Genomic DNA, 25,932 nt, shown 5'->3' with positions numbered 1-25,932 from the left:
ATTCTGATATATAATAAAATTGATTTGCAAAAGATTTTTAATCATAAATTCTGATATTTAATGAAATTGATTTGCAAAAGATTTTTAATCATAAATAATGATATTTAATGAAACTGATTTGCAAAAGATTTTTAATCATAAATTCTGATATTTAATGAAATTGATTTGCAAAAGATTTTTAATCATAAATTCTGATATTTAATGAAATTGATTTGCAAAAGTTTTTTAATCATAAATTCTGATATTTAATGAAATTGATTTGCAAAAGATTTTTAATCATAAATTCTGATATTTAATGAAATTGATTTGCAAAAGATTTTTAATCATAAATTCTGATATTTAATGAAATTGATTTGCAAAAGATTTTTAATCATAAATTCTGATATTTAATGAAATTGATTTGCAAAAGATTTTTAATCATAAATTCTGATATTTAATGAAATTGATTTGCAAAAGATTTTAAAATTGGTATTTTTGGAGATTTTCGGAATATTTGCAACAATGAAGAATTTTGGTATAGATCTTGGCATCAACAGCAAAAGAGAATCTAATCTTTTCAAGTCTTTCGAAATAATAGTCCGATGTAGACAAAGAGAAAAAGTATGGATAAAAGGACATTATGGAATCATGGCGGCATTTTATTCGCCCAGACAGATGGAACAAATAAAATATAGATTTTTTTTTAGTTTCGGCTGAAAAATATAAACTTCGCGCCAAGTGACGTAAAGGAATCTCAGAGAAACAAGTACAGATATTTTCGATGTTCTCTGTTGAAAGAAAGGTTCAAGAAATACTTTGCTCTCAATCTTGAATATAAATTGTAAAATAAACAAAAATTTAAAAAATTTCGTATAAAATTGTTTTTGAAGCTATTCCCCAGAGACTGTCTGGTTTTTTTACTATATATTTCTTCTGGTGTAAAGTGTCGAAAAAGACATTTGCTATGAAACACACTCTTTCAATTGCTTATAAGATGCCATGTTCTTAGTTATTTCTAGTATATAAATTAATTAATTATCTTAACTGGTTAATTTAATTCGTATTTAGTAAAATAAGTCTTGCACAAAGAAGAAGAATCATTAAATATTCTAAATCTGTTGAAATATCTCAAAGTCTTATTTCATCAAAATTAATTATGCGGAGAATTACAATCATTATAATAAAAATTCTCATTTATAATAAAAATTCATAGGTTAAATAATATTATGACGAATATAATTCAGTATGCTCATTGTGAAATAAGTCCAACACGTTAGATAAAGGGAAATGGCGCTTTTTTATTACAAAAAATCAATAAATAAAAATAAAAATAAAAAAGAAGCACAAGTACTAAACATCAAGGTATGCACAAACAATTGCACTTGAAGACGCAAAAAAATAAGCAAACAACAAATCGCTAAATAGAAAATAATTGCGGGAAAAGCTTTGAACCCGTCAGAGAAAAAGGAAAATTCTTTGCTCTTGCGGACGCTTCACTTTTTATAGTCTCCCAACAGAGTTTGGAATTTTCTTAAAGGATACACGGGTCTCGGCTATTTATTATAATATTACTAAGTTTCATATTTCCTTTTAATTCTTTTTAAAAGTAATAGAATTTTTCACAAGGTATGGGGTCAATGATCTGGAATCCATTATTATTATTATCTATTAATCTCTCTTTTCAGTAATTATACAAACATTACAAGAAGTAATAGTATAGATTTGTATCATTATTATCTGTTACACAAAATAATTTCAATTTGAATGAAAAAGAATAAATATTACCTAGAGAACGACTTTTCCGTTTTCTCTCGGCAATGCTATGGAGAATGAAGTTCGAGTAAAAATAAAACTATGAAATATAATTATAGAACGGTGCAGAAAATGAAAAATAAAGAAATTTCTTTGTACGGAATTTATAGTGCAGGGAAAGGGGAAAATGTTTAAGATTAAGATCTATATACATAGGAATAAGTACGCGTAATCTGAATTTTTTTATCATAAGTCTTTCCTAGTTTCTAATGTGTAAAATTCTATCGCATTATTTTAAACATAAGTATTTAGGTTTATGTGTCAAGATTTTTATCAGTCAGTGAAACATATAGTATATAAAATATGTATAAATAATTTTAGCCGCTTACAAAATACGAAAACATGAAAAGAAAACACTCATTATTACCTCCATTATTCAACACGACCTCAAAGGGATCTCAAAATAAGCATGACTATGTACTAATTGATCTACTTTTTCAGATTGACAGCATTCAAGCCGTAGGCTATTTCATTACCACGTGAAACATTCTGTATGACTTCAGTTCGTCCATCGTTGCAAGCAAAGAAAGAATTAAGATAAAACTCTCAACTTATTCTCATGTTATAAAAACGCAGGAAGTAACATTAGAAGATTTATATACAGCATCTGACGTGGAATACGTCTACAACTTGGATGTGTCCCATGTGATCGAAGGAAATGGCCTAGTCGTCTCATTATATATGCAGTCAAGATTTTAAGCTATCTTCAGTTAAGTGTTAAAGTCTCTTGTTTCTATTCTTGTTTTCATGAATTGTTAATATCATTTGTATTCAGAGGTTATTGTCCTTTATTTAATCCTTAATTTAATTGCTTAAGTTTTCTCGAAAAAAAAAAACAGGAGTGACAGACAGTACATTAAAGGTTATTTATTAGGCAAATTAATGAATTCTGTTGATGTTGAAATGTTTAAGAAATGAAGGTTTATTTTACTTTTTTACTGTGTGCAAACCTTATGATGCATAAAATATTAAATCAAATTGAATCGCGATTTGTGTCAAGCGGGAAGATATTAAGTTTGTCTAACAAAGTGATAAACTTCAGAAAAAAACTGTTGCTTGTGAAATTGTGAGATTAATTTAGTTTAAGAAAAAAGGGTTTGAATATTTCAGTTTTCTTATATTTTCTTAAAATTAATCAAATTCGGAAAAGGGAAATCGTTTTTCAAATTTGTAAAATCCCGCACGAAAGTTTGAAATAAATAAAATAATTTTGTTGATAAGTTCAATTTTTGGTGTAAAAAATCAGGTAATTTTATTAAAAAAAGATTTAAAAGGGAGATTTAGGTAAAAAAACAGGAGAATATTATTTTAATTTTCATGATTCCAAATAAAAATAAAGATGAATACATATACATCTAATCATGCATTTTTTGTGTTTTTTAAAACTGAGAAAAATGATACGATTTTGCAAATCTAAAGCAATAAATAAACATTATCTTAGGAGAAATAAATAAATATAATAAAAAAAGAAAATCCCTTGAGTTTTTTCCTTGCCCAAATTAAAAATAATCCATTTCTGTTCAAGTAGAAAGTCATGGCATACACTTTTTCCGAGATAACTCGATTGTGAAAACTCTGAGTGACTCCAATTTAAATTGAATGTACATTTCAAGAAAACTGGTGGAGAATTTTCGGTTATCTCTACTTCATATATTAATCTGAACTCAGAGAGAATTTCGAGAAGTGATATAAAGGGTGATAAAATTTATTTTCCCTTCTTGCTCAACAGAATCATTCTTTAAATGCTGTTTCGAGAGGCTGACTCTAAAAGTGCTTGTATCTTCAATAAATCGGAAACTTTCAACATTTCGATAGAGTGATAGAGGATTGCCAGATTAAGTAAAATCTGAGATTACTATTGTTTCATTTTAAAAGAAAAGACATTCTAGTAATATTAAATTAATTTCTAACTTAAAATACAGCTAATTAGACGTTATAAATTTCTTATATCCTTTATCTTATTAAAATAAATATTAAAATTGCAGCGTTATGTAACATGGCATATTATTTCTAGTGAAAACATTATCTTCGAGAAAATTTAGGATACCTTTATTCTCTGCTTTCTTGTATATGAAATCGAATTCTAATATTAAGTGAAACCATTTTTTCTTAAGAAATGTAATAGAAAAATTGCATAGTATTCTCAAGAAAAAAAATCGATAAGATCATTCACGGATAGAATAAATCGAATTGAACATTTTCATTTATTTTTCAGATTTTTTATTAGAATATCCATCTTAAAGTCCAGATTTCAAACTCATTGAAGACGTACGAGAAGATATAGAATATCTTATTTGATCGAGTAGCTATCATAAAAATTCTACAAAGACAAATTTTTCAAGATTCCTCATCATATCATAACTTGTATTCTAATACAATCCTAAATAATATCCTTCCCTGTATTGCGGAATATAAGACAAAATCATTTTTTAATCTTATGCAATTTCGTACATATTTGTAAAATTAAAAAAAAAAGGTAGAAATTTATTTAGTCATTCAAAGTACAAAACAAAACAAAAACAAACATTGAGGACTTCTCTTATAAATTATAAATGTTCGGTTCTGTGACTTAGAATTTTTGGATTGATACATTATTAATAAATAATTCTCTTTCAAAAATTACTGAAACAAGTCTGCAAATGCGTTGAAATTAATAATAAATTTCTAATAATAAATATTAATAATTAAAATTATAAATAAATTTCTAATTTTTTTTCTTCACAATGAATAATTTTGGCAAAATAATCATTTTTTTCGTGCTGATGCTGTTTTTTTTTATACATATCAAAGAAACGAAATTGCATTCCTAAGATCAAAATAAAGTACTCAAATAAGATTATTTTTACCGGCATTCATTTATTTTGATATCAAAATGAATTAATTAAATGTACATGAAAAATAAATCCTCTTTTTCATTCTGAGTTTACAAACATTCATTAGTCATTTGATTATTTACGACAGAAATTGAAGGAACAGAAAGAAAGTATAATCAACTTTCCTCTATTCGTAAAGGAATAAAAAGTATTCCCGAAAGTGCCGAAATGAAATAATTAGGAAATAAACAGAAAAAATATGGCCTTTATTTGTTTCTAAAGCAATGAGTAAATTGGGATTTCCTAAAATTGCCATTATAAATATTCTTTTCAGAAATAAAGCTCGTTAAAATCTCTTTTCGTTTTGAAATTAATGAGTTGAAAGTAAATACGACATTCTCGATTAAAATAATATTATTTTCAGTTGTGTTACGGTACCAGAAATAAATATGTAAGAAGTAACAAGAAGAATAAGAAACAAAAATATAGAATAAAGTGTATTTAGTTTTATTCTTAATTTCAGCTGCAACTGCAGCGAAAAGTAAAATAATGTTTGAAATTTTTCTCTATTCCTTCATTATAAATTCCAGCAGACGACTTTTTTACATTGAGAGCATAAAAAAAGAATTAGTAAGAAATACATAACCAACTTCAGAGTCTTTAAAAATCCTTTTAGTGTTTCAATGAAATTAAATTTGAGCTACAGATAATTCAAATATTGCAATTCACATTTATTGAACAAAAAGTATTGATACCAAAATTTACCAACAGGTGACGTTATTACACAAATGCTATTTATTTGTATAAATTGAAAATGGGAAAAATCATTTGCGTTACAGTGCATACCCGTCAGCATTATTCTTTGGTTATTGAGAAGACTGAATCTTAGTTAAATCCAGGTATATCTTGCTTATTTTGCAAAGAAGAACGGCAGTAAAATTCTTCACCAAATTCAGTAGAACTTCATTGCACTTGTAAAGGAATTCCGAAGTATGATATGGATACGAAGAGGTCTAATGTCACCATGAGTCCTATGGAGAATTATATAAAAATTTAAAAAAAAAAAAAAAAAAAAAACTAAACAAACTAGATGATACTTGACTAAGTTAGTTGGTAAGTAGATGACAAAAGTAAATTTCATCTTCTATCGTCGAAAATGGGGTCATCATGATCGTTGAAGCCAGAAGTCAGTCGCCGCATGATAATATGAGTGTGCCAATTAGTTCTCTAGTACTGGACATGCTGCATATCCACTATACGAAAAAAGTCACGGCAGATTTTGTATTATTATTTCTACAAAATCTTGCTAGTGTAATTATTGCAGGACTGGCAAACAGCGATTCCTAAAACTTTAGAGTTTTATTTTCTTTGTTAGAATGGTTGTTGGCATCATTTGGCCATGGACATAGTATTTAAACCTAATTCGTCATTGGGCAACGGAATTGCGATAAGTTGAAGGACTTTGTAATCCAAAAACTTCAACCGAGCCTTCAAGATACTCTTTGCATGCAGGAAAGTGCACATCCTCACAATGATCGTTGTGTAAAGTAATTTTTAAGACAGCATTTCTGAGATGTACATATAATCAGGCATCATATTTGATTGCAATATCCTCCTTGTTCGTCAGATATCACTTCTTATGACTTTTGGTCGTGGGATTTCCAGAAATCAACATCTATTGCGAAAGTCATCATTTATGCAAGGTCTAAAACAGAGTATTCGACGCCATGTTCTTGATATTCCTGCAGATGTATTCCGTTAGCTGCAAAAAATGGGATTCTGTGATTAAGGCCCATTGTTGAACATGGGGCCTTATGTTCCCCAGGGGAACATAAGGGCTGCTTTAATGCTACTTTTAAATATTATTTTTTTGGAAATGCATTAAATTTTGTTTATGTGTTACAGCGCCACCTTTCGGTGACTTTTTGTACTAATTTTTAAGAGTATAATAAAAATGAGAAAAATTGACGATACTGCGATTTTTCAACTTGTATCCTTTATGAATTGTTAGATTTCAAGATTGAAAAAAGAATTACTTTTTATATCTTTATTGGTTTTCTCAATATTAGAGTTTTTTTATTGATATTAGGATTCCAATTCCCACTTGTTTATATTTAAGAAGCTGCAGTATAACACACTTTCATTTTAGTTCAAATGCTGGAGTTTTAAATTAATGAAAGCACATCTTATTTTTAGTTACAATTTTGAAACATTTCTGTTATGTTATATAAAAATATAATAGTATAATGTTACATGCATAGATCATTTGTGATTCTTAGAATTATTTAGGAAAGTCCTCGAACAAAATTACTACAATGTTTGATTTTTTTTTAATTTGCAAAAAATGCCATATTATGAAATAAAAATTGTATATTCAATAAAATCAAGCACATAAAAATTTGTGTTGAGTTAAAATATTTATTTAAAAATGTCTGAAAAAATTGATTTACATTCTGTTTTAATGTACGTGGGGCAGTTCTGTTTGATGTTTCATAATATTTTTATTTATACTTTTACATTTTGTAACAGAAAAAAAGAACCAGCAAGATATTGCTAAAAATTGTGATACTCCTACACAAAAGTATTTGAGCTTAATATTATAAAAGTCTTTTTTTAGAACTCTGAGCCAATTACTGAAGATATCTATAATAAATATATTTATATTAATGAAATACTACTTATAACAAGAGGAAAGAATCTACATCTATTATTTAAAAGCAAAATACGAAATGTTATGCTAAATTCATTTTCAACACACAAATTCTAGATTTTTGAAATAAATCTTTTTTTTTATATATTTAATAATCATTTAAATACATTTCCTCACTTATTCATATATTTTTATTTAGTTACAAACTCCTTACTTCAGGGAGTTCAAATGCATTTTAAGATTTCTTTCTTTCTTTCTTTTCTTTCTTTTTTTTTGCAAAAAATATCTGATAATACATTTGTTTAAAAAAAAAAGGAGTAAAATACGTGAATCTTAAATGAAAATTGGAATTTATAACACTAGAAAATGTTTCTCAAATAGCAATGAAATTTGGCCTAAATTTTTCTCAATTTTTTTTTTACAATGTTCACATACAGTGGATATGAATTAAATTAATCTACATTAGATTCTTTTTTAATCTAAAAAACCAAAGTGAAATTACTTAAAAAATTTCACTTAAGACATTTATCACTCAATTTTAAAATGTAGTCCCCACGTCTTATTCCAGTAGAGAAAAAATAATTTTTATAAAGATCCAAGAATTTAGATAAAACATACTTTTACTTCTGAAATGAATATGTTATTAGCTTATTTGCTTTTTTTTTAAAAAAAAAAATATTTTTATCTTTTACTGATAATTTTTTTGAAATAATTTGCGTATTATAAAATCAGAATTGTTGAATAAAATATGAAGCAATCAAAAATAATAAATATTTTTTTTGTTTAAAGATGCTTTTTGTGATATTTTTATAAAGAAAAAAAAGCTTTAAAAATAATAAATATTTTTTGTTTAAAGATGCTTTTTGTGATATTTTTATAAGGAAAAGAAAGCTTTAAAAATAATTTTTTTTTTTTTTCAAAATGCAAAGTTAAAGAAAGTCAAAATGCCTAAAATAAATATATTTTTATACATTTTTATGTAAGATATTCCAAAAAATTTACAATTTATTTGACAAATAACTGGCAAAAAGAAAATGTGACAATTTAGTTTTATTAAAACTTCATTCAAAGTATCTTTAAATAAAAAAGCGGATCAAAAGACGGCTTTGTTAAGAATCTGTAAACCGAACTATAAATATTCTTAGAAAATATCAAACAAATTTCCAAAACTTTCAGAAATTGATAAATATATTTGAATTTCTTTTTATTTATTTATAAATAAAAAAATTATAAATAAATAATTAATTTTGAGTAATTTAATCCTATGTATACAGAATTATTTGTACAAGGATATCCATTACTAATTTAATTTAAACTGACGCAAAACTAATAAAATTAAAACCATTTATTTCCTAATTATTGCTTCTTATCAATCGATATTTCTTTTTATTGCATAACAAATAAAATGACACGTTGACAGTAAACTTCTTTTCGCTTCCATTATTTTATTTAATCAGAACTCCTGAGATCGTTTGTAAACACGGAATGCGATAGGAATTATCGTTTGCTTATATTTATTTTATTTCGTCTGCTAAATAAATTAATTAAAAACAACATTATTTTTTTTAACTATGTTTGTATTTCGGAAAAGTAATTTTATTTGTTTTACTTCCAAGGATTTTTTTGCCTATTAAATCAGATAAAATAAATTGTTGTGTGTGAATTTCATTGATTTTACTTCAAGAGTATTTCTATAATGCTTAGTAAAGGAATACAATTTATGATGTAATAATTTTAAATTTCTAAATCGTGGAAAATAATCAGTTCGGAACATCCGAAATTGTTCAATTACCAAATTCGAATCAATTCAATTTACAATACCGAATTGTTCAATTAAATTTTTGATAATTATTATTTGCTAATATATTAATAGCTAAAAAATAAAATTAAATAACATTTAAAAATAGTTTTATAAGAGTCATAAAAAGAAAATAATAATTTTCCACTAAATATTCTGCAAATAAAACAAAAATCGTTAAGTCTGAAAAGTTGGAACAAAAAAAAAAAAAAAAGAAAAAAAGGAGGAGACTAAAAGGCTATAAAGAATATCATAAAAAACACGAAAATCATAATCATTAATTATATAAGGATTTAAATACTTTATAAGTGTGATTTCATTTTCAGTTTGCAACGAGCATTTCTATTGTTTGACTCTTTTGATAAATTTGATGATTTTTTCCCCTTTTTGATACATAGGTAAAAACGATTTTCTTTTAATTTTTAATCTTTATTATTATGATTATGGATTTTTTTATAATTCAGATACAGCTGAATATTTAACAGCTTACTATCTGCAACTTAGAAAGAATTGCTTCAGAAGTAAGCAATTTGTAAGAATATTTGATGAATTCTTTTCCGAAATTCAGGATTTTCATATTTTTTATAAAGCTGCATATGATAATTATAGTAAAATATGAAATTTTAGCATCTAGAATTACGGAATGCACAAAATGGCGAAAGTCCTTATCATACAATCAAAATACAGTGGCTCAAACAATTGAGAGTACACCTTACTTTTATTTGATAAATTCGAATTTCAATATAAATAACACATTACCGGGTAGTGCAAACATGTTTTTATTTTTACCCAAAACAAATGATTTAATTTAGAGTAAAAGTAAAGAAAAATCATCGAAAAACTTCTAAATTGAAAAGTTTCAGAAGCATTTTAAATAAACATACTCAGATTTTTGCCTCAAAAAATTGTGAGTATACCAATGAAATTGTTGCAATACCTCGCATAGAAACAAAGTGTCACTCTTAAGTTGCATGTCTTTTGGTTCGTATAATGGCTTCTAAACGTCATGGTACCGATTCGACAAATTTCTGGCGGTATCTGAAGATATTTTATCCCATTTTTCCTGCATTTGTTTTAAGTGGATTTTATTTCTAATTTTGAGTTTTTGAATCTTCGTTTCGAGTATGGCCCACTAATATTCAATGGCATTGATGTCGGGGTACTATGGTGGTGTGTGTAACTGCTGTTTAAATGAAAAATACACCACATTTTGACGTTATATGCATTTTGTTTGGGGTCGTTGTCCTGCTGGAAAAGGGAATTTCCATCTAAACCCAAATTTTTAACACTTTCCTTTAGATTGCTGCTACCATATGGTTCTTTCAAATTGCTGTAGAAACTTCTCAAATCATGCGCAAAAGTGTAAGTGATGAAATTGTGCGAAATACCATTATACAAGCTAGATATAAAAATTGCATTGTTAGAGAGAAACCGTTCATCAGCTTGCAAATTCAGATAAAGCATTTAAAATTTGCAAAAACTCACCAATTGAAGACCAATAACTTTGAAAGGACGTTATATTTAGTAATGAAAGAAAATTCAACATTTCTGTTAGTGACAGCCATCGTACTGTATGGAGAAAGCCTAATACTGCTTTGGATCAAAAAAAGTTACGTCCTACAGGTAAACATGGTGATGACTAAATCATGATTTCAGATTGCATGGCTTCATCCGGGGTAGGAAATTTAGCTCTTATAGATGGCATTATAAACCATAAAGTTTACTTGGATAAACTTCGCAGCAATCTAAAGGGAAGTGATAAAAATTTAGGTTTCGATGGAAATTTCATTTTTCAGTAGTACAATGACCCCAAATAGAATGCTCGTAATGTCAAAATGTGGTGTCTTTTTCATTGTAAATAGCAGTTATGCACACTACCACAGTACCCCGACATTAATGTCATAAAATATTCGTGGGCCATACTCGAAAAGGTGGTTCAAAAACACAAAATTAAAAACAAAACCTATTTAAAACAAGTATCACAAGAAGAATAGGATAAAATATCTTCAGATACCGCCAAAAATTGGGCGAATCGGTGCCATGACGTTTCGAGGCCATTATAGGAGTCAAAAGACATGCAACTTAACAGTGACACTTTGTTTCTATGCGAGATATTGCAACAATTTCATTGGTGTACTCTCAATTTTTTGAAGCAAAAATCTGAGTATGTTTATTTAAAATGCTTCTGAAATTTTTCAGTTTAGATGTTTTTCGTTGATTGTACTTCATTTTTACTCTAAATTAAATCATTTGTCATGGGTAAGAATAAAAACATGTTTACTCTTCTCGATAATGTGTTATTTATATTGAAAGTCGGATTTATCAAATAAAAGTAAGGTGTATTCTCAATTTTTTGAGCCACTGTACATTGTTTAATAAAGAGTTCTTCATGATATTTTTAGATCAATGGCGCAAATTAAATTTTAAAAAAAGCACCTAACCACATGTAAATCTGCTTGTTTTTGTTACTCTGAAGAAAAAATGCAGCAAACACTCTTGTTTCGTACCCAATAATACAACATTAGTGCTAATTTGTAAACCAATAAAAAAAAACAGTTAACGCAACATCTGTATCTATAAGAAAAAATTTGTCAATTTTAGTGCAACCAAATACTACTAAATATACACAAAATCCTCTAAGAATTAAACGTGGATTTTTTTGCTGTAAAATGTTAAAAATATTCACGCATAAAAATTTTAAAACTCATTTCGAATATTAATCTTTAAAATAGTAAGAATTTTAGCATGGACTTCCGCAAAACGCATTTATGAACTGTGTTCATCGAATTTAATTCAATAAGAAAAATCCCCTTTATTGTCCATTTAATAAATTGTGAAAGTGCTTCAAGTTTTATGTTCAGGCGCGACTAAAAATCAGATCGCTCTGATTCTTTGAAGCATGCATGCAATTTAATTTAGAGTTACTTAACGTTTTCTCAATCGAGTTATTTCAGGAAGTGGGGCTTTCTGTTCAATATCTCTCAAACAAAAATGAAACATTTTTAGTTCTGGTAAGAAAGAAGCTAAGCCAAAGCGAATCGTTTCTATTTTCTCTATAAGTTCGATATTTTTTAATTTTTTTCTTATTTTATTGCACAATATATGGTTCTAAATTTAATGTACTTACTAAAAATGTAAAAGCGTTTCCAAACTTATAAAATTAGCTTTATCAGAAATGACTTCAACATATTTAAACTTGAATACTGTAAAAACAATTTCTTTAAATCATAAGCTACAAAATGTTAAATATTTCTTAAGGATTTGTAAACTTTTTGCTGCCAGAGTTTCGAAATATTGACAAAAACTTATCCCTTCTTTAATCTCAATTAGAATTTTATACATTTCGTATGGGAAAAATAACAGAAATTATATTTTCTATCTTTATGTCTTCTTATATTCGGAATTAATAATTACATTATAATCCATTTGTGTTATTATGATATCAAAAGCAATGACAATAGCAAACGACAATTTTCAATTTGATGTCAAAACATTTTCCTAATATTTTTTACCATGCAGCCGTGATGTTGATGGAATCAAATTAAAATATGTATATAAAGAGATAGAGAACACGGCATATGTATCATTCTTATTACTTATTGTCGAATGGCAACATTCAAATGTACATAAACCTCCTTAATAATGTATCATACTGCTCCATTGATTTTTTTTTTTTACTCCTACAACTTAACAATGTTTCGATTATCGAATTATTAAGGCTCCGAAATAATATTAAATATGCTTTGAAAATATATCGCCGAATATTTCTAATTAAAATTAATTCTAATTAATGAGAGAAAAGAAGATGTAAATAAAGCAAGATGATAGAAATCGGTGTCAAACAAAATGTTAAATGGTTTACTAAAATAGGTTTAACCGTCGCCAAATGGGTAGTCGCTGGTAGTATATTTCTCACAAAATTGGTTTTCGTAATGTTTAAAAACTCAAAAATATTATTCTTATAATAATATCATTTTAATTTCCTACATTGATTTTTTTTTCTATTTTTGATAAACGTTTACATATAATTTGATTTTATAATCTGTAATAATATTTTTAAGATTAAAATAAAATTTTAAAATATCCATCAAAACATTCATTGTGTGCTTTGCCGATGTTAAAATAAATAAAGAAAAAAAAAAACATTTTCTTTGGATATTAATGCCGAATTAAGATTCTACTTCCTTTACATATGTATGTATATGTATATGTGTATATTGTTACGAACCTATAATATTGCTACCCGGCACGAATAGAGTCATCGTAAGAAAGACCGTTGTACGATCGGTCCTGTACGTGCTGAGATCAATGAACTTAGAGCTTGGCGACAGACTTGGCGAGCATTTGGTGGCTTGACGATAAGTTTGGCGACTAAATGGATAGTACCGGAAAGTTCGAGAACTTTCAAGATCCATCCACTAACAACCGAGATGCAGCCAGGTACGCCCTGATTGGTCAGAAGATTCTAGCCCCGCCTCCCGGAACTATAAAAGACGGGCACTCAGAAGCTACGAAGCTGTTGTTGTTGTGTGGATCGTCCGAGTCGTCGTGTCGGGTGTATCGTCCGAGAAGTCGTGTGGATAGTCAGAGGCGGTGTGCGTGAGAGCAGTCGGAGTCGCCGACAAAATAAGGTCTTGGAGGATTAGACAGCAAGAAAGCTGCTGAAATAATGAACTAATAGCAATTAAATGCGCTGTGTCATTACAATTGAGTGGCGGTATTTGTTGTAGAAGAAAAATTTTGTAACAATATATATATATATGTGTGTGTGTGTAATGATATTTTAAACTCTTAATTTAATCCAAATTAATACCCAATATTTTATCTTAATTTAGCCCATCGTAACTTCATTCAAAAATATTCTCTTACTTCGTGATACAATTCCACTTTCGGTTTAATTAATTCCTCTGTAAAAATAATGCCCCATCAGTACTACGTATCAAATGAATGTGATACTTCCGTTACTCTTCTCAAGGTCAACATATGTATTCCCTTGGCGCGGGGCTAGAAATCCAATGACTAGTGATCATTTGTTCGTCCCTTTTTGCCTTCTGCGTTTGTGCCGAGCTGCGCCTTCATGTAAATAATCATGTTTGCCTCCCGAGGGAGAATAAAACGAAATTAAAAATACAACGTCTCGTAAAAACGTAAACGTAAAAATTCAACCTGCACTCTGCTTCAACCAAAAATTATGTTACATATTATTTAGTCGACAGGATTCGAATTTCATTATATATATATTTTACTTTTAAATCGGAATAATTTGTAATAAAATGTATTCAATTAAGGATTTTAAATAACAAAAGTTTAAGGGTTTAACATCCAAAAACTTCATCTAAATATGTAGGCGTTTTATTTTCCAGACAGTAGATGACAATGGAAAATTTTCATTCTAAATTAAAAGGCGATCTGATCTCATATTTCTGCATCTGAACTTTATGCCAAACAATTAATTCTTAAGAAAGTATTCAAATTCTATATCAGTGTCTGGAGATATTACAAATGGAGTTTTAAGACGAAAGAGAATTCTTTAAAAGCTGAAATTATTCAAAAACCATTAGATCATTTCGAGAATAGATAATATAAAAACCTAAGCAGGGAGAAACAGATGACAGTATTCCATCAAATCCTACAAGCGCAATAACATTTTATAAAAATTTTGTAGTAAAATTCAATTATCTCTTTCAAAATGTTATAAAGATATCGGAACAATGTTATAGAGCATCTTGCATTTTTTAATACTAGATTGAATGTATAGAATTAAGGCCAAGATAGCCTGGTTGGTAGGGCTTTGGATTCGCTTCCCTTGGGTTGCGAGTTCGAACCTCGCCGGCCAAAGACTCTCCGTGTGTGTGGTGACTGGTGCACGTATAAATCTGTCGTAGTCATAAAGTCGTCCAAAGGTAGAGAGTAATACCACTGGAGGTACTGGATCAGGGGTGATTGTTCTCTGATTTAGGTCTAAATGACGATCTGTGAATGAAATGCACGAATGAAGTCCGCCCCATAAAAAGGGTTGTGACGTGTGTGTAGCTGAGTCGTATTTTTGGCCCTAGATGGCATTACTGAAAAAACAAGAGACGCAACCTTGGCTTAAAATTGCTGACTTCTACAGTGGGTTTGTGCCATTAGAAACAACAACATATACAGATTAAAATCGTAACACGAACTTATTATTATACGATACCCACAAATAATCAACTACTAGTAAATTCAGGTAAATGACTACTCTAAAAAACAATGGATTAGGATCGGCTTTATTTTATGAAATTAATAATCTATGTTCATGACGAGTAAACTTAAAAATACTATTCTAAATGAAAAAGTTATAAGCTACTGTCTTGAAAGGAATGGCTGTGATAACTTCAATTCTGTTGCTAGTTATGAACACTGTACCATGTGCATAAAGAGACACGAAAAAACAAGACAGGTTAAGTATTGAAGACACAAAATATTAATTCAGTATAAGCTTTTATCGTATCCAAAAAGCCGAGTTTCTATAATAAATATTACATATTTTAATTAATAATAAAAATAATCTTTGAGATTTTAGGAGGTTTTTATATCCATTTTGTTTATAAATATTCTGGTATAAGTGGTACATGGTGGTGTAGGTTATCTTCATCAGCAGTAAAACCATAATCATCGCAAAAATTTAATTTAATTAATGTTCCCATATGTAATTTGGATCCAAGCGGGAAACCTAAAATAGCATTACATTGGTATTTTCCCAAATTTATTACATTATCTTTTGCTTGATTTAATGGAACTTAAGATAATTTGACCTACGTCACCGCAAAGTTTTAAATTCATTAAATGAAACTGACTTTAGCATTAATAAAAATGATTGTATAGTAAAAAAAGCAAACAAAACTTTTATTTAGTCCAAGATCTTACGAAATGCATTAAAAAAAATTTGATTAACATGAATTATATATGTGTTAAAAGGGCTACCTTTTATTGATATTTTTATTATTTTTATTTTTCAAGAAATACTTGTAAGAATTCGAAGAGAAAAACCATGCTCTAAATATCATACTTAGGAAATATACTGCAATACATATCCTATATATAAATCAATTCTACTGCAATAATATTGGAATTAATTCGTACAATAGCATATTTATATATTATGACAATATTATAATATATCAATACCTTATTTAAAGAAACTCATTAATATTAGGGTGTCCCAAAAGTTTCTTTCTCATATCGCTATAAATGGTCTTTTCTAGCTCTGCTTGTGCAAAAATGCATGCTTTTCTATTAAACGTCTATGTCATCGGTGTACTTGGTGTCAAGGCCAAAGGGCTTCAACTGTCGCAAAGCCGGGACTACACCCCCCAAAAAAGCTCTTTTGCCCATTTGGTGGGATTGGAAAGGAGTAATTTTCTACGAGCTTGTTCCTCAAAGTGAAATAATAAATTCTACGAAATACTGTCATCAACAGGATCAATTGAAAGCTGCCATAGCAAAACAACGGCCAGAATTAATGAACCGACGAGGCGTTGTTTTTCATCATGACAACGCTTGATCACATATTACATTAGTCGTAAGAGAGAAGCTCTTGCAGTTTGATTGGGATGTTTTACCACATTCTTCATACTCTCCAGATCTCGCTCCAACTAATTATTATTTCTTTCTGTCCTTAAAAAATTATCTTCGTGATAAGCGCTTTAAATCCATCAGCAAAATAAAAGCACTCCTCGAGGATTATTTCTAGTCCAAAACACAACGATTTTGGAAAGAAGCCATAGTGAGGCTTCCTGAGAGATGGAAGAAGGTAATACAGCAAAAGGGGTCTTATATAACACAATAAATAAAATGGTGGTGTGTAGATTATTATGATCCATGCAGGAAGCAACAGGACGAATGTTTTAGGAACATTTCTTTTAATAATCACATTCACACACTAAACAAGCACAAACACAAAGACAAGACATTCACGCGCTCAGTTTCACAGTTCAGCATCACATCTCATTCTAATTACAATCGCAATGCACTATGGGATGACATATGGGATGACCTAATCAGGCACCGCCATCTAGTATCCAAAAGAGAAGATAAGAGTAATGCAACTGCTACAATAATATAGGGTGTTCATTAATTATTGTCCGGGTTTCCGTACCTCATAACTTTCGAATAAAAAATATTACGCAAAAAACGATTACGTATTCGTAAATTACAACTCAAAGAATTTTATTAATGATATTAAAGTGTAAAGCTTGCACAATTTGCACTTTGTAGGCATTCAGCTGAAGGTGATTATGTATTCGTAAATTCGCTGAACAAATTTTGACTTTTGATAATCGTACGGGTTCTCCGAGTCCCATATTCTACAGTTATGTTTATTCACTTTTTTTGACACATGAAAAGTGGATTCGTCACTGAAGAACCATTTCCGAAGGTAATTTTCATCATCCTCAATTCGAGTCAAAATTTGTTCAGCGAATTTACGAATACATAATCGCCTTCAGCTGAATGCCTACAAAGTGCAAATTGTGCAAGCTTTACACTTTAATATCATTAATAAAATTCTTTGAGTTGTAATTTACGAATACGTAATCGTTTTTTGCGTAATATTTTTTATTCGAAAGTTATGAGGTACGGAAACCCCGACAATAATTAATGAACACCCTATACTTTAAACAGATTCATTTCATATTTGAAATAGGAAAAAAAAAATATGGGACGCCCTAATACTTAATACAATGGACTGATAGTTAATAATATATTATTGTTATATATTCACATGTAAGTAATTGTATATAGTAAGATGATTAATGAAAAGTAAATGAGTAGCCCCGAAATATATATACTACAAAATCATTATTATATATCATTAATTTTATAATAATGATGATTAATTAATTAAAAGTGAGTGAAGTGACCATAAATATATGATTAAAATATATGCTATAATTACTCCCACATATAATTAATCAGCATGAAGGTAATTTAATCATGTCAGTTACAAAATTAATTATTAGTGATTTATTCAACCAGCATTAGGAATAGCAACACAGAAAAACATTATTTTAATCTAGAATGCCCAATAGATCAAAATACAAATGCCTACAATGATATAATGATTAAGATATTAAAAGACAAATGTATATTAGAAGAAAAAAATGGTAATGGAAAATAAAAAGAGGAATTTGTAAATATCTCTCGTGGTCCGATTTTATATTGGCGGGATGCAAACAGGATATTATATTACAAAATGATATAGTTATTGAATTGCCTAAAAATAATAAAAAAAAGATCAAACATATTATTTTCTGGATCGATCACTTCACAATAATTCAAATCAATATCGTGGGATCGATTCTTCCTCTTAAATTTTAAGAGCTTCCAAAAACGCTATAGAAATTTAACAATATCAAGCGTAGATTTTATTTTATACAAAAGAGAACAAAACAAGAAAAATTAACACAACAAATAGAAGTAGTTCTTTCGAGATGGAAAATTTCTTGTCGGCTAGATTACACAGGGGGTAGTGATACAGTGGTCGCCAAAAACTTAAGGAAATTTATTGAATTCATGACAGAAGTTCCTTGGAACCCGAGGCAACGGATGATAATGTGACTTTCCTCTTTTTCTAGTTTCTCCTAACTTTAGTCGTATTTTCTTCCATTTCATATGTTTCTGGATAATTGAAGTAAATTTATGAATTTTAATAGAATTTGATAAAAAAACTGAAAACAGAATATCATATCCGTAGCTATTTAACTCTATATAAAGAGTAATACGATGCAAATGCAATATAACTGAAGATAAATGATTTCTAACAAATTCATTTTTACAACTGAATTCTAAAAATATCCGATTTCTGATTGTTAAGAAAATCTACTACAGTCTACCACGATCTTTAAAAGAAAGCATAGTGCCTTCGCTGCCGCTGATTCTTTTATATCCAGAACACCGGGTTTCAGTATTCTACTTCATGTTAGTATCGTCTTTAGTCGTCATTCTGATATTAAGTAGCTTGAAGAAAAGCTTTTTATTGATGTCGGATTATACCATGGCGCCATCTGGTATCAAAGTTCATATAATCTTATTAATCAACGAAGCATTCTCAAGTACTATTTTTTTTATGTAGAAATAAAAATGATTTATAATTCGATAAATAATTTCTCAATTTGAAAAGAGAAAATAGAAATTTTTATTTGCATTTTATTTTTTTAAAATGTAAATAAAAGTAAGGAGTTTTTGTAAGTATGGGTCTACATTTAACCCAGAATTGCTTCTAGAAGCTAGTTGATAATAAGAATTTTTTTTTAGATAATTATGCTACAAGTTATTTTAACTAAAACGGAGTTATTTATTTGAATGAAATTTCAAATGACACTAATCACGCTAGTGCAATCAACGCCGAAAAATAAAACCAGTTTATAGAACAGTCGTAGTGAAGAAACGTTGCTGTTAAAGAAAAGTGATGAGAATACAATTTTGAATAGTTAACAGCACAATTTAACTAAAAAAAAATGATACAGTTAAATAAACAGTTAATGAATACACAATAGTTTTCCGATTCTGTTGGGGTTAATAGGTATAAAATTTAAAGTTATCTTAGCTATATTAACGTCCCTTTGCGAAGCAACACTAGGACCATTTTGGGACGGACCTCGTAATTTTAAGTCGCGGTCAGATGACGAGGACGACACCTGAGTTGGCACCTCCCTCTCCCCACCAGCGGGGGGAGGACGTTTGGCTCTAATCGATTTGACGTGCAACAGACCCCCCTTACAGGACGGTTCTTCGGTGTAATCGGATCACTAACCTGAAGCCCTACGGCTCACGTGCCAAGACCTTACCACCAGGCCACCGCGGCCCAAAATAAGATTTAAAGGACTTTCTAAGTTCAGATTACCTATGTCATTGATATATCTAGTTATATCTTGTGAGCAATATTTCTATAACTTTTCATCAATTTAAAAACATCTGAAGCATTAAAATTAATACTAACTCTAAACTATTCTACTTCTAATTTTTTTATTTCTGTTTTAATTTAATAGATCTTTTTAAAAGGTTTTCTTTTGTTTCAAAGTAGTGATTCAATGCTTAAAAACACGCATAAATAGATCGCTCATATTGATGCAAGAAAAGTAAAGCCCCTGCGACCAAATGAAATAGATGTACAAGGACTGCAGCCGTATCAGACGCTGAGAAATTAACTCATATTTTGTCTTTTTTCCCACAGAAACACAAATAAAATTATCCAAAAAAATTACATCGTCAAAAAATTAAAAGTTTTACTTTTTATAACGATACCTATTTCAGATGAGTTCAATTATACTTTCAATTGTAATTCTTTAGGAAGTTTAACGCTGATGATTATAAAATACGGAAATGTGTTGATAATCCTTTGAAGGGTAATGTTAAGACTGTAAACTTCTTTACTACTTAAAAAAAAATATTTCTCTCTTATTTCATTAACGTCCTTTGACATCAGTAACGACATTGAAATAGTAATTTAACGTTGCCTAAAAGTAGGCTTAGGTTAGTCGCTCAGATAGAAGAAGAAAAATCATGTATTTATAAGCAAATGAAATAAATTCACATACAGCAGAAATAAGCAACAGCTTGAGAACTAACCAAAGTTTTGCCTGATTTCTTTAATAACTTCGGAGAAAAATCTTCAAGAAAATATATATAATAGTTCTGAAAATAAATGACGTGTACATATATGTAAAACTTATATTTTTGAGCAGTTTCGTGGTGGAAGAAATAGAAGATACTTTGAATTTTTTAACTTCTCTTTTATTCCATCCCGGGAGGCATAATTTATATACAAGCAAGAAACAACGAGATACGTCAATTTACAGCATGGCACAAGAATGAAAAGAGACGGAAATATATTTGCCCGATGATTATATATTGTGAGATTCTGACAGGGATTTCTTTTACACGTGTTGTTTTAGGTAAGGGAAATTTAGATGTTTTTAAAAGAAGGGAATAAACATTAGGGGTTTTTACAGATCTCGGGGTAGCATTAATTAATTAAAAGTGGTGGAATAGGATCAGGAAATGAAAGAACATTTTAGAATTAAGTTAATATCGGTTAAATTAAGAAGTTAATAAAGTTTAAATTAGATTAAGAACCTCATTACACATATCAATGAAATTCACGTCTTTTATCTCATCTTAAAATTCAAAGTTTTACCTTTCCAAAGATACGAATTTTATTGTTGTGCAACTTTTAATCTTCATAATTTTCTTTAATTTAGCGCAAATGATTTTTAAATAAAGACGTTTGTAGCTACTCCTTTGCCGGCAGTGTTGAAACTTTGAGCTACTCTGCCATTACTTTTTGAAAAAATATTTCTCTTTATGTTAATACATATGTATTGACATTTTTTTTTTTTTGCTATTGATGGTTTTAAAATAGGGATTTAACAATTATCAGACAAAAGCATAAGTGCACCACTCAAATTCAAACAAAAACTCGGTAAGTAAATCTTTACAGAACAAATGAAATGTTTTTTTTAAATTATTGACGAAAAAGAATATATCAGCCGTTTACTTTGAAAATGTGGCAAGTCCATTTTTTGTTATTGCGAGATATTTAAAGGTTTTCATTTCAATAAATTTAAAAATATTGGTAAGTATTAATAGATATATTTTTTTGTATTTTGTGGCACCAGATAATGTAAGTTTATAATCCAATAGTGTTTACAGTGCTGACTAAAAAAATAAGAGCTTTATTATAACTAAATGGACTCGACTCACGTTGAAAAATTAATGAATTATTGTAAACGTTCATTTAATTAGGAAATATTTCAGTTCCATAAGTCTGTTTTTTTTAAAAATAAAAGCAAAATACTATTCATAAATTTATTATTTATTTTTTATATATATATTTATAATTATTAATTCATTTGATAAAACGTGAAACAAAACAAAGAATGTTATTGTAGAAAATATAACATAACAAAAAACAATTCAGTTTTATTAAGAATTTCAATGAAATTATACATTTTCAGTTTATACGAAGGTATAATTGAATTGAATTTTATTAACATTTAAAAAATTCATGATGAACTGGAATTATATATAGTAACACATCCATCCTTTCCTTGCATTTTTTCAGATGTAATATATCTCCTTTTTTTCATACATAAAAGAAAATTTAATATTTCTGAAATCATTTAATCTTCCTCGTTGTGGTGGCAAATCGATAATTTTAAATTCAGCATCTCGTTCCATCGAAATTTTGTAGAACATTTTGTATGGTGCATCCTTTGTAAATCTGATTCAGCATATGAGCCGTTTATTTTAAAAGTGGGTCAAGTCCATTTTTTCAAAAAAAAAAAAAAAAGAAAAAAATGGAGATAATGATTGTATGGATAAAACTTGTTATGGTCATTTTTATGCATAAACAATTTAAAGTAAAAAAAAAAATTAAGATTCTAGTATTTTGGAGATGGCAGTTTTAGCTCTTAACAGTATTGACAATCTATTTTGAAAGTGGTGCAAGTCCATCTTAGATTGAAATTATTTTTATTACGGCAAAATTTAGCTCCGGTTGCTCTATGGTGCAGAAAATGTAGCCGTTTGACATCATGTCTGAAATCTTGGGTGTTTCTATCTATCTATCTATGTTTATTAATGAAAATCGGTAGTTGTACAGTGTTTTATAAATAATAAAAAGTGTATCTTAATTTTGTGTTTCGATAATAATGCAGCATCATGTGTTCATCTCTGATCAGATCTGCATCTAATTATATTTCAATCATGTCTGCATCTAATTAAGCCCGCGTCAGATCGGCATCTAATTACATCTGCATCTATTTAGACCCTCAGATATGAACTAAATACATTTAAATCTGCATCAAATTAGGCCCGCATCTGATCTGCATCAAATTAGGCCCGCATCAAGTCTGCATATAATTAGACCTGCTTCAGATCTACATTTGATTAGATCCATATCTAAATAGATCTGCATCTGATGTTCATCTAATTTGGCCCGCATCAAATCGGCATCTAAATAGAACTACGTCTAAGTAGGACCGCAGTTAATTAGATCTAAATCAGGTCTGTATCTAATTAGGGCCGCATCAAACCTGCATCTGATTAGAACTCCATGAAAATAAATCAAATTAGATCTGCAACTAATGAAGCTCGCATCATATCTGCATCAATTTAGATCCGCTTCTGAATAGAACTGCATCTAATTAGGCCAGCATCAGATCTGCATCTAATTAGATACATATCTAAATAGATATTCAACAGATCTGCATGTAATGAGATAATTATCTAAATAGATCTGTTTCAAGCTTCCATCTAATTAGATCTGAATAAGTTCTGCATCTAATTAGGCCCGCATCAGACATGCATCTAGTTAGAACCGCACGTAACTGCACCTAAAGAGCTCCGCATGTAATCAGCTCCGCATCAGATCAGCATCTAAATAGAAGTGCATTTAATTAGGACTGCTGCAAGTCTGCATCTAATATGTACCATATCCAAATAGATCTGTACCAGTTGTGCATCTAATTAGGCCCTCATCAGATCCGCATCTAATAAAGCTCGTCTCTAAATAGAACTGCATCTAATTAAGCCCGCACCTAATCAGATTTGAATCATGTCTGCATCTGATTAGGCCTTAATCAGACCTGCATCTTATTAGATCTGCTTCTAATTAAAATTGCATGTAACTAGATATATTTAGATCTGCATCTAATCCGGCCCGCATCAGATCTAGCATCTAATTAGATCCGCATCTAAATAGAATTGCATCTAATTAGGCCTACATGTAGTCTGCACCTAATTAGGCATCCATTAGATCTACATCTATTTTGATCCGTATCTAAATCTGCATCAGGTTTGCATCTAATTAGATCGGAATAATGTCTGCATCTAATTAGGCCAGCATCAGTCCTGCATCTAATTGAGCGTGCATGAGATCCGCATCTAAGTAGAACTGCATCTTATTAGGCCCGCATCTAAATAGATCTGCATCTAATTATATCTGAAGCAGGTCTGCATCTTCTTAGGATCGCAACAGAACTGCATGTAATTACACCTGCATCTATTTAGAGCTGTAAATAACTAGATATATATTCAAATCTGCATCTAATTAGAATCCCATCAGACCTACATCTAATTAGATCTATATCTAAATCTGCATCACGTGTGCATCTAACTAGATCTGAATCAGATCTGCATCGAATTAGGCCCGCATCATATCTGAATCCAATTAGGACAGCATCTAATTAGACTGAATCAGGCCTGTATCTAATTAGGGCAGCATCAAACCTGCATCTGATAAGAACTGCATGTAAATATATCAAATTAGATCTGCAAATAATTAGGCTCGCACAATATCTGCATCAAATTAGATCCGATTCTAAATCGGATTGCATCTAATTTGGCCTGCATGAAGTCTGCATCAAATTAGACCTTCATCATATCTACATCTAATTAGGTCTACATGAGATCTACATCTAATTAGATACATATCTAAATAGATATACAAAAGATCTGCATCTATTGAGATCCATATCTAAATAGATCTGCATCAAGCCTGCATCTAATTAGATCTGAATCAGGTCTCCATCTAATTAGGCCCGCAACAAACATGCATCTAATTAGATCTGCATCAAATTTTAACTGTATGTAACTGCATCTAATTAGCTCCGCACCAGATCCGTATCTAAATAGAACTGCATTTAATTAGCCCTGCTGCAAGTCTGCTTCTTAATAGGCCTGTATGAAGTCTGCATCTAATATGATTCATATCTAAATAGATTTGCATCAGGTGTGCATCTAATTAGGCCCTCATCGCACCTGCATATAATTAGGCTGGCATCAGATCCGCATCTAATGAGGCCCGCCTCTAAATAGATCTGCATCTAATTAGATCTGAATCAGATCTGCATCTAATGAGACTTGCATCTAATTAGGCCCGAAGATAATCAGATTTGAATCAGGTCGGCATCTGGTTAAGCCCGAATCAGATCTATCATCTAATTAGATCTGCATGTAACTAGATCTATTTAGATCTCTATCTATTGATGCCTGCATCAGATCTATCATCTAATTAGATCTGCATCTAAATAAATTACATCTGCATCTATTTAGAGCTGTAAATAACTAGATATATTCAAATCTGCATCTAATAAGGCCCACATCAGATCTGCATCTATATAAAACTGCATCTAATTAGGACCCATCAGATCTACATCTAATTAGATACATATTTAAATCTGCATCTGGTTTGCATCTAATTATATCGGAATCAGGTCTACATCTAATTAGGCCAGCATCAGTCCTGTATCTAATTAAGCGCGCATGAGATCCGCAATCTAAATAGAACTGCATCTTATTAGACCCGCATCTAAATAGATCTGCATGTAATTCTATCTGAATTAGGTCTGCATCTTATTAGACCCGCATCAGAACTGCATCTAATTACATCTGCATCTATTTAGAGCTGTAAATAACTATATATTCAAATCTGCATCTAATGAAGCTCACATCAGATCTGCATCTTATTATATCCGCATCTAAATAGAGTTGCATCTAATTAGGCCTGTATCAAGTTTGTATCTAATTAGGCCTTTATTAGATCTGCATCTAATTAGATACATGTGAGCCGTTTATTTTAAAAGTGGGACAAGTCCGTTTTTGAAAAAAAATTTAGATAATAGTAGTTATAGACAAAACTTGTTATGGTCTTTTTATGCGTAAACAATTTAAAGAAAGAAAAAAAAAATCAGATTCTAGTATTTTGGAGACGGCAGTTTTAGATCTTAACAGCATTGGAAATCTGTTTATTTTGAAAGTGGTGCAAGTCCATCTTAGATTGAAATTATTTTTATTACGGCAAAATTTAGCTCCGGTTACTGTATGGTGAAGCAAATGTGGCCGTTTGA

Source organism: Argiope bruennichi, chromosome 8, assembly GCF_947563725.1.
Source record: "Argiope bruennichi chromosome 8, qqArgBrue1.1, whole genome shotgun sequence".
Classification (NCBI taxonomy): domain Eukaryota; kingdom Metazoa; phylum Arthropoda; class Arachnida; order Araneae; family Araneidae; genus Argiope; species Argiope bruennichi.
The sequence above is the reverse complement of the archived record's forward strand: the minus strand, read 5'-3'. Positions refer to the sequence as shown.